The 14,865-nt window shown below is 47.3% G+C and overlaps 1 pseudogene; it reads right to left on the reverse strand.

The window, feature by feature from the left end:
• Positions 1–1,890: 1,890 nt before the first annotated feature.
• Positions 1,891–2,685, reverse strand: LOC144704978 (secreted RxLR effector protein 161 pseudogene; annotated as a pseudogene).
• Between the last annotated feature and the right edge of the window lie 12,180 nt (positions 2,686–14,865).

The raw sequence follows: 14,865 nt of genomic DNA on the forward strand, positions 1-14,865 counted from the left end.
TTGTTTTGGCAGTGGAGAGGTGTTTGCCGGTGGTGCGATGTGAAAGACAAATCTCATCACCCGGAGCCCCACAAAGACTTGACGCCCGTAGAGTTAGAATGAAAGCCAAACTTGGATCAACCTTACTATCCAAGGAAATCAGGATACGAGGCACGGTTGGGGAGAAAAAGCACATCTGGCCGGACGAGCCACGTCACACTTAGTAGACTCAAAAATCTAACCCGCAGGCGCCCCGCAACGCGTCACCACCCATGCTAAGCCCTCCTCCTGGCGAGGCCCATGGCCTCAATAAATTCGTGCAAGTCCATGTCGCGCAGGTTTCGCAAGGGAGGAGGGCCTGGGCTCTCCTTATGATGGTTTGGTTTGCCTCCTCGCGGGCGTCGTGCGCGGCCGCCAGAGTAGGATACAGCCCTAGATGAGCTCTGTTGTTGTGGATGTCGGCGATCTCCGCAGTCCACCCGCTGTTGTGTCCCTCACCACGGCTTCAGAGCCTCCATGGTGCAGAGGGCGATCTTCCTGCGCTAGAGCTCCATTCGTTGCCGCGAGCCATGGCGAAAAGTCAATCTGGATTAGCGTGGATGGTCGCCAGTCTGCCGAAGCGAGCTAGTATATATACTGGTTATTTTACAGTACCAAGCGGGAATGTTTTCATTGCAGCGCTTTCAAAGTTGGCGCACTCTTGAGCAGTAAAGCACTTGCCAAGCCCAGGCATCGGTTGCAGAAGGCCTTTGTTAAGTTTCTCGCGGGTCCAATATTTCCAAAGAACCCGCAACTCAAAGATTGCCGCACGTAAGCAGCTCTTGAGACCAGAGAGAACGTCCGACAGGGAGCGGCATGGTGAGAGTCAGACTCGCGATAGAGGTCGCGGGAAGTAAAAATATGGACAGAGAGAAGGGAAGCGGGCGGCGAGAAAGGAAATGGGCGTTTGGGAGAAAGAGAGAGGAGAGGAGAAGCGAGGCATCCGTTGTGTCCGCGTAAATATGTATAGGTACATATCTACGCATTATAGACAGACAGTTGATAGATAGAGAGTGAGAGAGAGGGAGAGGGGGAAGGCGAGAGAGATTCGCCGTGTCTCTCGGAGAGAGAGAGACTGAGAGAGAGCAAGATGGATAGCGTGGGAGAGAGGCGACAGATGAATCAAGACTGCGATATAGCAAGTGAGAAGGCGAAAAACAAGAAAGAGACGAAGAGAGAGAGGGGAGAGATAGGTTCGGCGGAAGAACGCTCTACATGGAGAGACATAGAGGGACAGAGAGATCGACTGCACGAGAGGAGAGAGTAGTGCCGAGAGAAGTAGGGAGGATAGAGCGATGTGGGAGGATAGGAAGATGGAGATAGCGGCGTGACAGACAAAGAGCCGGGAAAGCGAGAATGACAGAATTCGAGAATGAAAGGGGGACATTGGGGAAACAGGCCCCAAATGAAAGACAGGGAGAGTGAAAGAGTCAGAGTTTCAAGAAACGGAACAGAAGATAGACGGTGAGGTTGAAACGAAGTGAGAGAAATCGAGAGATAGATGGAGAGTCTCATGAAGAGGCAGAGCGCCAGGGCGGGACAGAGAGATGGAGATCGAGAGAAAGGCGGAGGGAGCCAGAGGAAGAACAGAGAGAAAAGGAGAGATAGATGGAGAGACTTATATGTGTCAGAAACTCGCCGGAGAAACGACGCGGTTGGACGTTGCTAGTGAGATCACCACCGAACACCAATGACTCAAGAAGAAGGACCTCTGTTTAAACTCAGAAAAAGCTCAGTTTAAAAGGAACCTATTACATCTCTTAAATAGGAAAACAACAGCGGAAAGAAAATAACTAACTATCACCATGATCGGCCGGTGATGCGCGGAGTGAAGAAACTCCCGCATCACTGCACATCGTGCCCACGATGCAGTTACGTGGCCACGAAACCACGTGCAAAGCTCACTTTGACAATCTCCTCCTGAGCTTTGTTGTGCTCACCATGGACATCAACGAGGCCAATCTTGGCGCGAGACTCATGGAACTTGACTTTTCCGAGTGGCTTCGTCAAAATGTCACTTAACTGTTCTTCACTCCTGATGAATTCCACGTTGATCTGTCCCTTCTCAGCCGATTCCTAGACAAGATGATACTTTACTTCAATGTGTTTGCTGCGTCCATGGAGAACCGGATTCTTGATCAGTGCAATGGCAGAGGTGTTGTCCACCCTCAATGTTGGCACGCTTGGTTTTGAGCCCTACATTTCTGCTAGCATCCGGGCGAGCCACAAACCTTGGCAAACGGCATTTGCAGCCGCAATGTACTCACCCTCACAACTAGACTGAGCCACCACTTTCTGATTCATCGATTGCCAAGTAATTGGGCTGCTGGCCAAGAAGAAAATTACTCCAGTTGTGCTCTTTCGAGCATAAACATCACCAGCGAAGTCACTATCTCTGATCCCTGTCAACTGGACCTCCTCCTTCTTCTTTCTTTCGAAGCTAAGACCCCGGCTCTTGGTTCCAGCTACATAGCGGAGAATTTGCTTCACAGCTGCCAGGTGATCCTTTCGTGGCTCCTCCAGAAAACGACTAACATATCCAACAGCGAAAGCAAGATCTGGACAAGTATTGACCAGATACCTGAGACTCCCCACGATGCTTATGTACGTTGTTGCATCAACCAATGGTTCCTCGCTTCTCTTGCTCAGCTTCAGACGTGTAGCCATTGGTATTTGACAAGGATTACACCCTGTCATGCCGCTCCTCTCCAGAATCTTGGCGGAGTAGGCTCTTTGGCTGATCGAGATGCCCCCCGCGCTCTACTTCACTTCAATGCCGAGGTAGTAGCGAAGCAGGCCGAGGTCGCTCATCCAGAATGCGTCAGCCATCTCCTTCTTGAACTCCTGATGTCATCGCAATTGGCGCCGGTGATGACTAGGTCGTCGACATACACCCCCACCACCAACTGCGCATTCCCTTTCCGCTTGGTGTAGATGGCGTGCTCCAAGGGACTCCTCCTGAATTCGAACGATGTTAGCGTGTTGTCCAACTTCGCGTTCTAGGCCTTTGGCGCTTGATGCAAGCCGTAGAGCGCCTTCTTCAGCTTGAACACCTTGTGTTCGTTGCCGGCGATGATAAAACCGGTGGGCTGCTCCACATACACCTCCTCCTGAAGGTCTCCATTCAAGAATGCCGACTTCACGTCCATCTGATGCACCTCCCACCCCTCACGTGCCGCGAGAGCAATGAGAAGGCGCACCGTGTCCAGCCATGCCGCAGGTGTAAACACCTCGTCGTAGTCGATCCCTTGGCGCTGCGCGTAGCCCTTCACCACCAGGCGCGCTTTGTACTTCACCACGGCTCCGCTTTCATCTCGCTTCACCTTGTACACCCACTTCAACCCGATCGCTCGACGATCGTGCGGGAGGTCGACAAGGGACCAGGTGCGGTTCTCTTCGATCGACGCCATCTCCTCCTCCATAGCCTTCTTCCAGCTTGGGTGGCGCTCTGCTTCAGCAAAGGAAACCGGTTCATCAGAACTTACAGCGTGCAGCTCCTCTGCAATTAACGCCCGTGATGCGAGCCCATGCGGCGAGGCCAGCCCTATGATGTCGTTGATGTTGCAAAAACGGAGTGTTGCATCATCACCGTTATCAGCATCCAGGTTGTCGACGCGGACACTGGGTGGAGTGGCGAACTCCACCTCCTCTCCTCCATCTCTGATCGGTGCTGCTTCCCCTCTGGAGTGCCCGGACGGTGGAGACATTTGCTCAGCTCCCGGCGCATCATTCTCCGCAGGCATCTGATTCCAGATGGTATACTCCACCATGAAACCGTTGCCCTCATCGCCTTGTTCTTCGCCGCTCCACCAGTTCCATTGGGCATTTTCGTCAAAGACCACGTCCCGTGTCGCATGGACACGCTTCGTGGTGGGATCATAAACACGATAGGCTTTTGATCCACGCTCGTAGCCGATGAAGATCATCTTGCGGCCGCGGTCCTCGAGCTTCTTGAGATGTGGGCATCGTTGATGACTCTCAATGTGTCATAAATTATTAAGTATTTTCTGAGCATCAAAGTATCATTTGCATACATTTAATCCATATTAATCATATATCATGTACATTAGTTTCCTACTTACTAATCCCACTTGATTCTCTAAATCAAGTGGATTAGATCTCACTTGTTAGATTAATGAGTTCAGATATGGATCAAGCACCAAAAGGAGCTGGCGAAAAATCAGAAGGAAGAAAAGCCCTAAAAATCTCCAAGAAGCACAAATCAGAGAAACCTATAAATAGCCCCTTGAGAGAGCATTTTAGGTTGTCCAGAATTTCCACTTGAACAGGCCAGGGCTTGGAGGAGAAGAGTTCTGCACCCTCCAGGAGCTGATGAGCACTGGAGCTGGGGAGAAGGAGCAAGCTGAGGAATAACTTGGGCTAGACGACCTCCACCTTGCCGCAAGGATCGTGACACAAGGACGGAGCGATTCTCAAGTTTCAGTAACTGTGTACTTCTCTCCCTATAGACAATCTAAGTTGGGTTGGAAGAAACACTCCAGTGATCTTCCAACGGTTCCAACTGATATTGTTTCTTCTTCTAGTTTGATTTCAAGTTTATAGTTCGTTTCAATCGTTTTCCTTCTCGTCCCTCTTCAAATCCTCATTTTTCCCACTGCATCTAGTTCACAATCTACCTCATCAGAAGCAGCTAGGTCGTGCCCGGCAGGGCTGTGCACAACCAAAGCTGCCCACGACCAAGGTTGCAGCCAAGGTTGCCGCAGCCAAGGCCGCTAGCATCAGAACTGCGCACGACCAAGGCTGCCAACAGTCGTAGACGTGCACAGCCTAGGCTGCCAGCAACCAAGGACGCGCACAGCAGAGCTGTGCACGACCAAGGCCACCAACAGCCCTAGTCGTGCACAATCTCCACGCTGCGAGCAGGTGCGCCCGCTCGCAGGCAGTAGCCGTGCGCAGGCGCTGCGCTGCGAGCGAGTACGCCCGTGCGCAGGCAGCAGCCCGCGCGCAATAGGCACCGTGCGCAGGCTGCGCCCTTGCGTAGGTGCGCTCGCGCGCAGGAGCACCCGCAGGGTGTTTGTGCATTTGCCCCAAAGGGCAAAAGTGAATCATTCAGTGAAGAAATTCTTCACTGAAGATTCTGCTGAGTTGAGTTTTTTAAAGACTACTCTGTAGGATTTTTTCGAGGATAATTTAGCTGGTTGTTAAAGCTGAATGTTGAGATCTAAAATTATAAACTGAATCGAACGGATTTGCCATTGTCTTATCTGCTCTCTGTGGATCGACACCTTACTCGCCCTAAGGCTGTGAGGTTAACTTTTATTGTTGAATAGCTCAATTCCTCACATGACTAACCCGTTAATAACCAATAAAAACCACTGAATTTGAGCCTATCAGTCGTGTTCCGGACGTAGGCGATGTAACAAAACACCCTCATATGGTGCACCGCCGGCTTCTTCCCGTGGCACGCCTCAAACGGCGTCATACCATCCGCGCTCTTCGTCGGGCACCGGTTCAGGATGTATACAGCAGTTGCTACTGCCTCACCCCACAGCCAGTCCGGCAGCCCCTTCGCCTTGAGCATGCTCGTTGCACCTGCTACCACCGTACCATTTCTGCGCTCGACGATGCCATTCTGTTGCGGGCTATATGGCATTGTGTGTTGACGATGAATACCTTCTCCCACGCAGTTCTCCGCGAACTCGTGTGAGGTGAATTTGCCGCCCCGATCGGTACAGAGCGCTCCCATCTTCAGTCCGGACTCGCCTTCCGTACGAGCCTTGATCTCCTTGATGGCTGCTGCAACACGGTCCTTTGAAGGCAGCATGGCCACCCACATGTACCGGCTTCGATCATCCATGAGTAGCAGGAAATACTTGCTGCCGTTTGGCGTCTCCGGGGCAAGTGGACCACACAGGTCGCTGTGTACCAGCTCCAAAATGCGTTGCGCCCGGTACTCACCCTGCTTAGGAAACGACAACCACTTTTGTTTGCCGGCGAGACACGCCTCACACAGCTGGTCCACCCGACCAACTTCTAGCAACCCCCGCACCAGCTCCTCCCGTGCCATCTCCAGGCTTCCTTTCTCAGTGCGGCCATGTTGACATGGCCAAAACGCGCGTGCCATCTCCAGGCTTCCTTGTCAAATTCGCCGCCAAGCACACCGGCCAAATCAGCTTGACGTGGAGGATGTACAGCCGGTTCTCTCCGCGCATCACCTTTGCTAGGAGCTGTCCGCCTGGTTCATGGATCTTCATTTCCCCCTTCTCGATGTCAACTTGGTACCCGGCCTCATCGAGTTGGCCGACGCTGATGATGTTCGTTGTCAATCGAGGAATGAAATACATCCCCCTGAAAGACCGGTGCTCGCCATTCTTGCACTGGAACATGACAGTTCCTCGACCTTCGATCTGTGCCACCGAGTCGTCGCCAAATAGTACCGACCCGAGCACCACCGCATCCAGCTCGGTGAAGGCCATACGGGAACCTGACATGTGGTTCGTGGCAACCGTGTCCAAGACCCACGTTTCTTCATCACGTTGTTCCTCGTCTCCAAGGTGGGCGAACACCTTCTCTTCCCGCAACTGGATCTGGGTCGGGCCGTCTTGCCTCTTCTCTTCTGCCTTCAGGCTCACAGTAGAGCTTTGTGGAGTGGAGGTTGGTGCCGGCGACGTCGATATGACCGGTGTTGACTCCACCAAAAACACCGAAGCCCCCTCCTCTTCTTGGACGACGTGGGCTTGCTCCTTCTTGGACTTTGAGCGGCACTCACGAGCCCAATGGCCCAACTTCCCCCATTTTCTGCACTCATCGTTGGACCGGCCTGAGTTGCCCGACGAGCCGCCTGACGACGATCCCTTTTCACTGCCACGGCCAGGTCCACGCCCACATTTGCCACGGCGTGCTGCGTTGCTTCTGCCTCCGCCACCATGTTTGTTCTCAGCATCGCGCTTCTTCCGCCGCACATCCCACTCCTCCTCAGTCAGGTACAGCTTGCCCTCGTGGTGCATCAACCACGGCATCTCTTTGAAGGCATCCTCTCCCACCTTGAGTCGACCTGTCAGATCAGTAACAGTGAGCGTTGATACGTCGAGCAATGTCGTGATCGTGACCACGATCTGCCTAAAATGTTGGGGGACACTGCGAATTATTTTCTCCACCACCTGCGTCTCTTCGATTCGGTCGCCGAGAGTGGTGAGAGTCGACGCCATGCTGTTGCGACGCAGCATGTAGTCCTCAACGGACTCTCCCTCCTTGAACGTCGCCGAGTCGAACTGGCGCCGCAAGTTCTGAGCCGACATCTTCCTTACGCGGTCATCGCCAATCTGCATGGTGGCGATAGCTTCCCACGCTTCCTTGGCCGTATCCTTGTCTGCAATCACCGGCCACATCTCTGACGGCATGGCACTGCAGAGCGCGTCGAGCACCTGCATTTCTTCATGGGGTTTGGCGCCGCCTTCCTCAATGGCGCTCAAGAGCAGTCGGGCCTTGAGCTTCACCCTCATGAGCAGCGCCTAGTCGGAGTAGTTGGTCTTGGTGAGAATCAGGAACCCGGTCCCGGCGCTCACCTCACGAATCACCCTCTGAACGATGCCGTCCTTGCTTCCTGCCTTCAGTGCGTGCTGATTGCGCGATAACGATTCCAGCCGCTGTACCCTGCCGCGATCGACTTCCTGCCCGCAACCTAGGCTCTGATACCACTTGTCAGAAACTCACTGGAGAAACGACGCAGTTGGACGTCGCCGGTGAGATCACCACCGAACACCAATGACTCAAGAAGAAGGACCTCTGTTTAAACTCAGAAAAAAGCTCACTTTAAAAGGAACCTATTACATCTCTTAAATAGGAAAACAACAGTGGAAGGAAAATAACTAACTATCACCACATCACCGCACATCGTGCCCACGATGCAGTTACGTTGCCACGAAACCATGTGCAAAGCTCACTTTGACAATCTGGGGGTACCGAGATAGACATGAACAGAAAGAGGGAGAACTCCAGAGCGACGAAGGGAGACAGAGCAGATCCCGAGACAAACAAGGAAGCGGTGAAATGAGAGACGGAAGGAGAGAGGGGCGGCATCGAGTGACTGCTCAGCAGAGAAAGGGAGGGACAGAGGAGGGCGTGTCGAGAGACCAAGAGTTCAAGAGACTGGTCAACACAGAGAGAGAAAGAGAATGAAAGCGAGAGAAATAAAAAGCTACAAATAGAGGGCGAACGAGAGAGAGAGAGATATTTATGAGACCAGAGACGGAAGGAGAGTGGGAGCGAGAGAGAGAAAGAGAAGTAGGGATGGGGGGGATCGACAGAAAGGTTCACAGACTGATTAAAAGAGGGAGAGGGAGGGGAAACAGAGAGAGAGAGAGTCGAGAGCGAGATCCGAGAGAGACAGAGGGAAGGATTAGAGAGAGAGAGAGATGGAGAGGAGAGGAAGACAGAGATAGGGGAGAGACTAAAAATGAAATACATTTCATTAGTATATTCTCCTGATTTTTCCTATTTTCTGTGATTTTTCTAGATTTTTCTTGAAACTATCGAGTCAAGAACATGAAAAAAGGGCTCTAAAACTGAGGTTGGTAGTTTCTGCGAGCGTAAATCTCAAATTTCATTGAAAATTTTGGTATTTTAACTTGTTTTGATAGAATAGAGGACCTTTTACAATTTTCAGGTGAAATATGAGAGATAATGAAGATGTTAGAGAAGTGGAGTGCATGTATCCAAATATTTCTTAGACCACGTTAGAAGTAAAATTTTGCATAGCGGAGGGGTTTTTCTGAAAATTTTGTAGAGAGACGATAGACCAAAAGAATCAAATGCCTTAGATAGCTCTAGATTCAAAGATTGGATTGAGCTCAAATTTTGAGGACCAGTTCTTGATTGTATCCTCTTATGTCGAAATGGATGGATCAACCACTCGAGTCCTAAAAATAAAGAAAACTATGGAAAACCAAGGGATAAAATGTAGAATTGTCTCGCCCCTCTACCTTAGTGTTAGGCCCCTAACTAGGCGACATACCCTGCCCAGAGGCCTGCGTGCTTTTTAGGAGGGCGTCTCCGTTGTAATTTGGCTCACGACATGAGAGGACTGAGTCATTATGGGTAGCGATGCCCAAATACCTGATCTTTCAGGCCATTGCCACTGTCGGTGGTGATTCACGGCAGACTGTGCACGTGCTCGTCCGCGCCCAAGGCGGGACAGATCAGGTACAGTCTGCGCGTGCTAGGCACGCGGTCTGAATGGTGTGTGCGCGCGCGTCAAGCGCCGCACGCCAACGCCAAGCGCCAACGCCAAGCACCAACGCCAAGCGCCAACGCCAAGCCACGCGCGGACGCCAACGCTACCCGCCAGCACCGAGCACTGCGCACGGGAGCGGGAAGCGCTGCGGGCAGGTGCAGGACATGCAAGCCGTGCGGCGTGTCGCAATTGCAGCGCACGGAGTTGTGCGGGGTGCCGCGCAGCGGCCGCGCGGCCAGCGCGCGCATTGCATGTGTGGGGCGCAGGGACGGGAGACATCCCGCCAGGAGAGTAAGGCATGTGGCGCACTAAGAGCACCGAGGCAGCACAGCGGGCGCGTGGCGCTCCTACGGGTAGTGTTGGGCGCGCCGCGCCCAACTGGGGGGCGTCGAATGCAGCGGCGTTGCGCAGACTGCGCGCTAGAGTGTTGACACGGGCGCTGGTGGCGTGTGTAATCGTCAAGGCAGGGGTGGCGTGTGTGATCTCCAGGCCTGTAGGCGCGCGGCGCCCAGCCCAGCGCACTGGTGTAACAGCAGAGCAGGCGCGCGCGCGCAGAGCGGCGGCCCTGAGGCGGTGTGGCGACATTACCTCGGCGCAAAGCGCCTCATCTTGTTCGTTGTATCACCTCTCGTCTTCCCCCACATAATTATCCCCAATGATGATGTACTCTTTATGATATAATTGCAATGACCCTCTTCCTTGACGGTGCTGAGCACCACCATCTCCTCTAACCCCTTTTATGCGATCCTAAGCAATCTGCAAAGCTTCCCCTGCAAGAGATCAAGGCTGCTCAGTGTTTTGCCCTGAACATTGAGGCCGGCACACGCCAAATTCAAGCAAGAGACCTAGCTCGGGATTTCACTGTGTGACACTTAGGCATAAATTCCTAATTTTCTCTCTTCTTCATTCTTGGATGCTTGACCGCTTGTGCACTTAGAGGGGAGTAGTCGGATCAAATTTTGACATGTTATTCTATATGATTTCAGTTCTTTATAATCTTGATTTGTGTTCTCCTAAATCATTTTAGATACAGCAAACTGTACTAGCTCTTGTCTTGATTCAAGAAGGAAGTTAGCCATTATCATATGCTATAATCAGATATAAAAATACCCTTAAAAATTATGGATTATCTATTATCTTCCTCTAAATCCCTACATCCTTCACCAACCATTATTGCTTTAAAACCCTATATTAAGTAATTTATGTATCTCATTTCACTTGTGATTCTGGATCTTGTTTTGAGAACCAGGTTGAACAAATTGAGGACCTATATCCTCGAAATCACATTGAAACAAAGATCAAACGATTGATATTACCTATATATGGCCTCAAAAAGGGTGTTTTGAGTCAGGAATATGATATTACTGATCCTTTTCGCAAGGAAATGGCCATTTACACTTTTTGGTGACATCCTCCCTTACTAGGACCAGCAGAGGAATGAGTAAATAGGGGAAATGCTAAAATATGATGCAGAGTGAAATCAAAGAATGTTATACTAAAATAAAAGCTAAATAAGTATAATGGTTGATTAACCTCCACCATCCTCTCTCTCATACACTGTTTACCTCCATCTTCCTCTCTCACACTCTTTCCCTTCCACTATCTTTACCTACCCCTCTCTTTCAAGAACTATAACCAAGCCGTATAAAAATATATGAAGTAATAACCAAACCTTGGTGACTCCTCAACAAGAAATATGGAAAAAACCATTGGCACAATTATTGAGCCCTGAAAAAATGCTTGAATAAAAGTACTTAGTCTGAAAAATGTAACAAAAGGCTGGGGTGTCAAAATTGTTGAAATGTCTTCGTCAATTCTGTATTCTTATCTTTATGTCTCACTTTTGATATCATCAAATACAAACTATTTTTTCAAGAACTAAATCCTCATGGATTTTTAAAAATTAATTATATGCATCTGATTTTGATTTCATGAACTACTTGAGAAAAACTAGGTTATTAGTCATGATAGAAAAAACATTTTTAAAACCAGTCGCTGATGGAATTGAAACACTTATATACTAAATCAAAACTTCTTTATCATATGATAAGCATCCATGATGTTAATACAAGTTCCATAACAAAACTGACACAATTACACCTAAACAAAGTATAGTAGAGAACTGTAGAAAAAAATTGCAGATAAAAGAATTCTAGACAAGACAATCACAGTCTCAAGTCCGTCCACGGTATTGGACATCATCCCAGCTCCTGCGATAGGATGGAACTGTATTAATGAAGGAGTGAGGAGAATAAATAATAAAGAAAACTGAAATAAACTTGAGGAGGGTAGGTAATATTCCACTAATGCAAAAAAAAACTTTGAAAACAGAAAACAGGAGTGACACTTTTTTGTCAAAACTACAGAATCCCCCATATCTTGCCAAGCTTAGGAGGCCCAAAAATACTTAGCTGAGAAGGTGATGCATGTATAAGAGACAAAATCCGTACCTGCTTAAGAGATGGCAAAAATATGGATCATTCATGACAACATCACTGCATTGGGCTTCAGGTTTTCTAGGTATTTTGACTCTTGTCAAAATTTTACTTCTTGTCAAAAATATTATCAGTTCACGTTTTCCACACGACATCCTGTCTACTTTCTCAATCTACTGGTGATTGTTTGGACAGAAACCTACGGCCTCACGAAAATGGTTCAGATTTAATTCTTAAAAAATCTGAGCAAATCGATGAACTTTACTTCAAATTGAAAAATAGAGCTTAAGTATTCAATAGCAGGGGTCCAGTTCACCAAGGTCAGATCATTTTACCAAAATTGTAAAAATATATCAAACGTGTGTTGGCAGGGTTTTCAAAAACCTATCAATGGAGAAACCAATATTTTAATTGGCGAAGAATGAAGAAAGAGATCAAGGTACACATGAACATATGCTCTAAACACGAATAGTATAATTCTTCAACATCAGCACTGGGAAGCCTATTGCAACCGTTGCCCATCCTGAAATAAGTATCGGAAGACCTTTCGATGGACTTTGTTGAATGTCTCCCAAAGTTAAAGGAATAGATTTTGTCTAGGTAGTGGTAGAGCGTTCCAGAAATATTGGCATTTTATTGGAAAGTGTCACCCCTTCTCAAAGAAAAAAGTGGCTACCATCTTTCCCAAGGAAATTGTATGGCTCCATGGCAAACCTCATTCCATTGTTTTAGATCAAGAAAGTATCTTCATGAGAAACTTCTGGAAGAGCTACACACTCTCCAAGTACAGTCCTCACAAGAAGCTCAGCATATCATCCCAAAACGAACAGGCTAATAGAGTTAGTTTATTGCAGCTTCAAGGCATATTTATATTGTTTCATGGGGGACCAAGCTTGTTGCTGGAGTGGGTGGCTACATTGGGGTGAGATCAGACACAACACTGCCATCTGCTCCGACCTTCATACATTACCATTTTGAGTCATCTACAGGCAGGAACCCCCATCTATTGTTTGCAATGGTTCTGCCACATCCCCACTTGACAACCTCGATACAATGCTGAAGGAAGGAGACCTGACACTCAGCACCAGTAAAAAAACACCTAGGGAAGGCTCAATCATATATGAAGCGACAAGCAGAAAAGCATTATAGATACTTGGAGTTTTAGGTAGGAGATGAGCTCCATGCCAAGTTGCCCCCTACCATATGAAGACACTCACCCAAAGACCAAATGAGAAATTAGGCCCTTGGCATGGAGGAAATATAAATAAATATATGTTTCAACTTAGGAAATCATATATTTATGAATATAATGTAGTAAAATTCAGGAAAAATCATCTCATGCCTCGAACAATTATGTTCTTTCAGAATATGTTGTCATAAAAAACATGTAAAAATGAACAAAATTCAAAACATCATTCTAAAAATGGATTTAATCATTTTAGGCTTGATAACACGCACATATAACCAATTTAATGTGAATAAATATGTAAATATCATTATATTAACCCATTTATAGTGTGTGTTATCAATGCTTTTTGTCTCTGCTTTAAATGTATGCAAGTCCTCACACACTGGTATGACTGACAAGACCTTGAAGCAACTTGGGAGCTGGCCTCCACTCTTCGCCATCAATTCCCGGCTTTCCAGCTTGAGGACAATCTGGTGAAAACTAAGAGAGAGCATTCATATGATACCATGCTGTTATTATGCCAAACGTCAGCCCAATGCTGTGTCAATACCCTAATACAAGCCCAAAGAAGGGCGACCTCTTAAGTGTATAAATATAGCCAAGCAGAACAGCCTGGCCAGTGATTGATCTCACCATAAGTTTCCTACTCTCTCTCTCTGGTTCGACTTCTCCCTCTCCTTCATTTCCCCTTCTCGCATCCTTCACCTCTAACCTCATCCTCTCCATCGCCCTTTGTGGTCACCCTTTCTTTCACCTCTTTATGTATATATACACACATATATGTATGTGTGTATGTATACATATACCTGCATCTCTTTCACTCTCTACATCTCTTTCTTCCTCTGGCTGTTGCTTCCCTCTCTTTCTCTCTCCCACTCTCCCTTCCCCCCTCTCAACGCATACCTCCCTCCATGGATATCTCTCTTTGTTTGTGAATGAGAAGAAATGGAGATGATGAAAGGTAAAAATATATGTATGCATTGATATGGGTAGATGTTGAGAAGAAGACGACAATGTAACTGCAATAAACTCACTTTTTATCCTAAAATTTTTTAGGATCAAGGTGATCTACCACTAAAAGAGATCTCCTTCACTTTTCTTACGCTATTGCACAATAACCAATTTGCACCAAGTTTCTTGATGGATCTCAACTCAATTTCTTCCTCTGGGCCTAAAAATGTAGGAGAAATTTCAAGATGGATTTCAAATATTTGGGGAGAGAGCTATTAATCAATCCACGAGTATGGGTAGGTAGAGGAGAGATATCCAAAGCTGATCTCAAAATTTCAGGCTAAAACTCTGGATTTTTAGATATTTTGAAGTTGGATCTTTCTGAGCCAATGATCTCTAACTCTCTCCTTATCTATCCACATGTTGTATTACCAGAGTGTCAGCATAATCATCATAATTTTCAAATACTTTGATCCAATTTATGTATTAATCATATAGATCTGATGTGTATCACAACCATCCTCGAATTCTCTGAAACATGTCCTTGGATGCATTTGTCCACTAGTTTACCAGACTGCTGAAATTTGATGACGACTCAAAATCATAGGTTTGCTGGTGATGACATGTGTCGTCTGTTTCTGAATGTATTTATGGTGATTTTAATAGCAAATATTTATCCATATGCCACTTTTTTGAGGTTTTTAAACAAATTATTATGAATGAAGCCTTCAATATTTTTGTATTTTGATGAATCCACACACAGTAAAAATCAATAAATGTCAGAAAATGGGAATTGGTGCATTGTAAAAGTTTTTGGAATAATTGGAAGTACCAATCCTAGGTCACAAATGTAGATTAGCTATTGTCAATGGTTGAGTGTGGCAAAATAAATAAAATTATGCTATGTGGTGTGACTAATTAGATCTCAATAAAATGCATTTAAATTCATTAAAACACACAAATATGACTATGAATAAAGTATTTCGTAAAGTTATGATGTCAAAACATTCCATAAAAAATATTAATACAGGAAAATAATAATATTATTCATAAAATCAAATTTATCATTTTAAAATTAG

This window comes from Wolffia australiana, chromosome 6 (assembly GCF_029677425.1).
Source record: "Wolffia australiana isolate 7733 chromosome 6, ASM2967742v1".
In the NCBI taxonomy this organism is placed as follows: Eukaryota; Viridiplantae; Streptophyta; class Magnoliopsida; order Alismatales; family Araceae; genus Wolffia; species Wolffia australiana.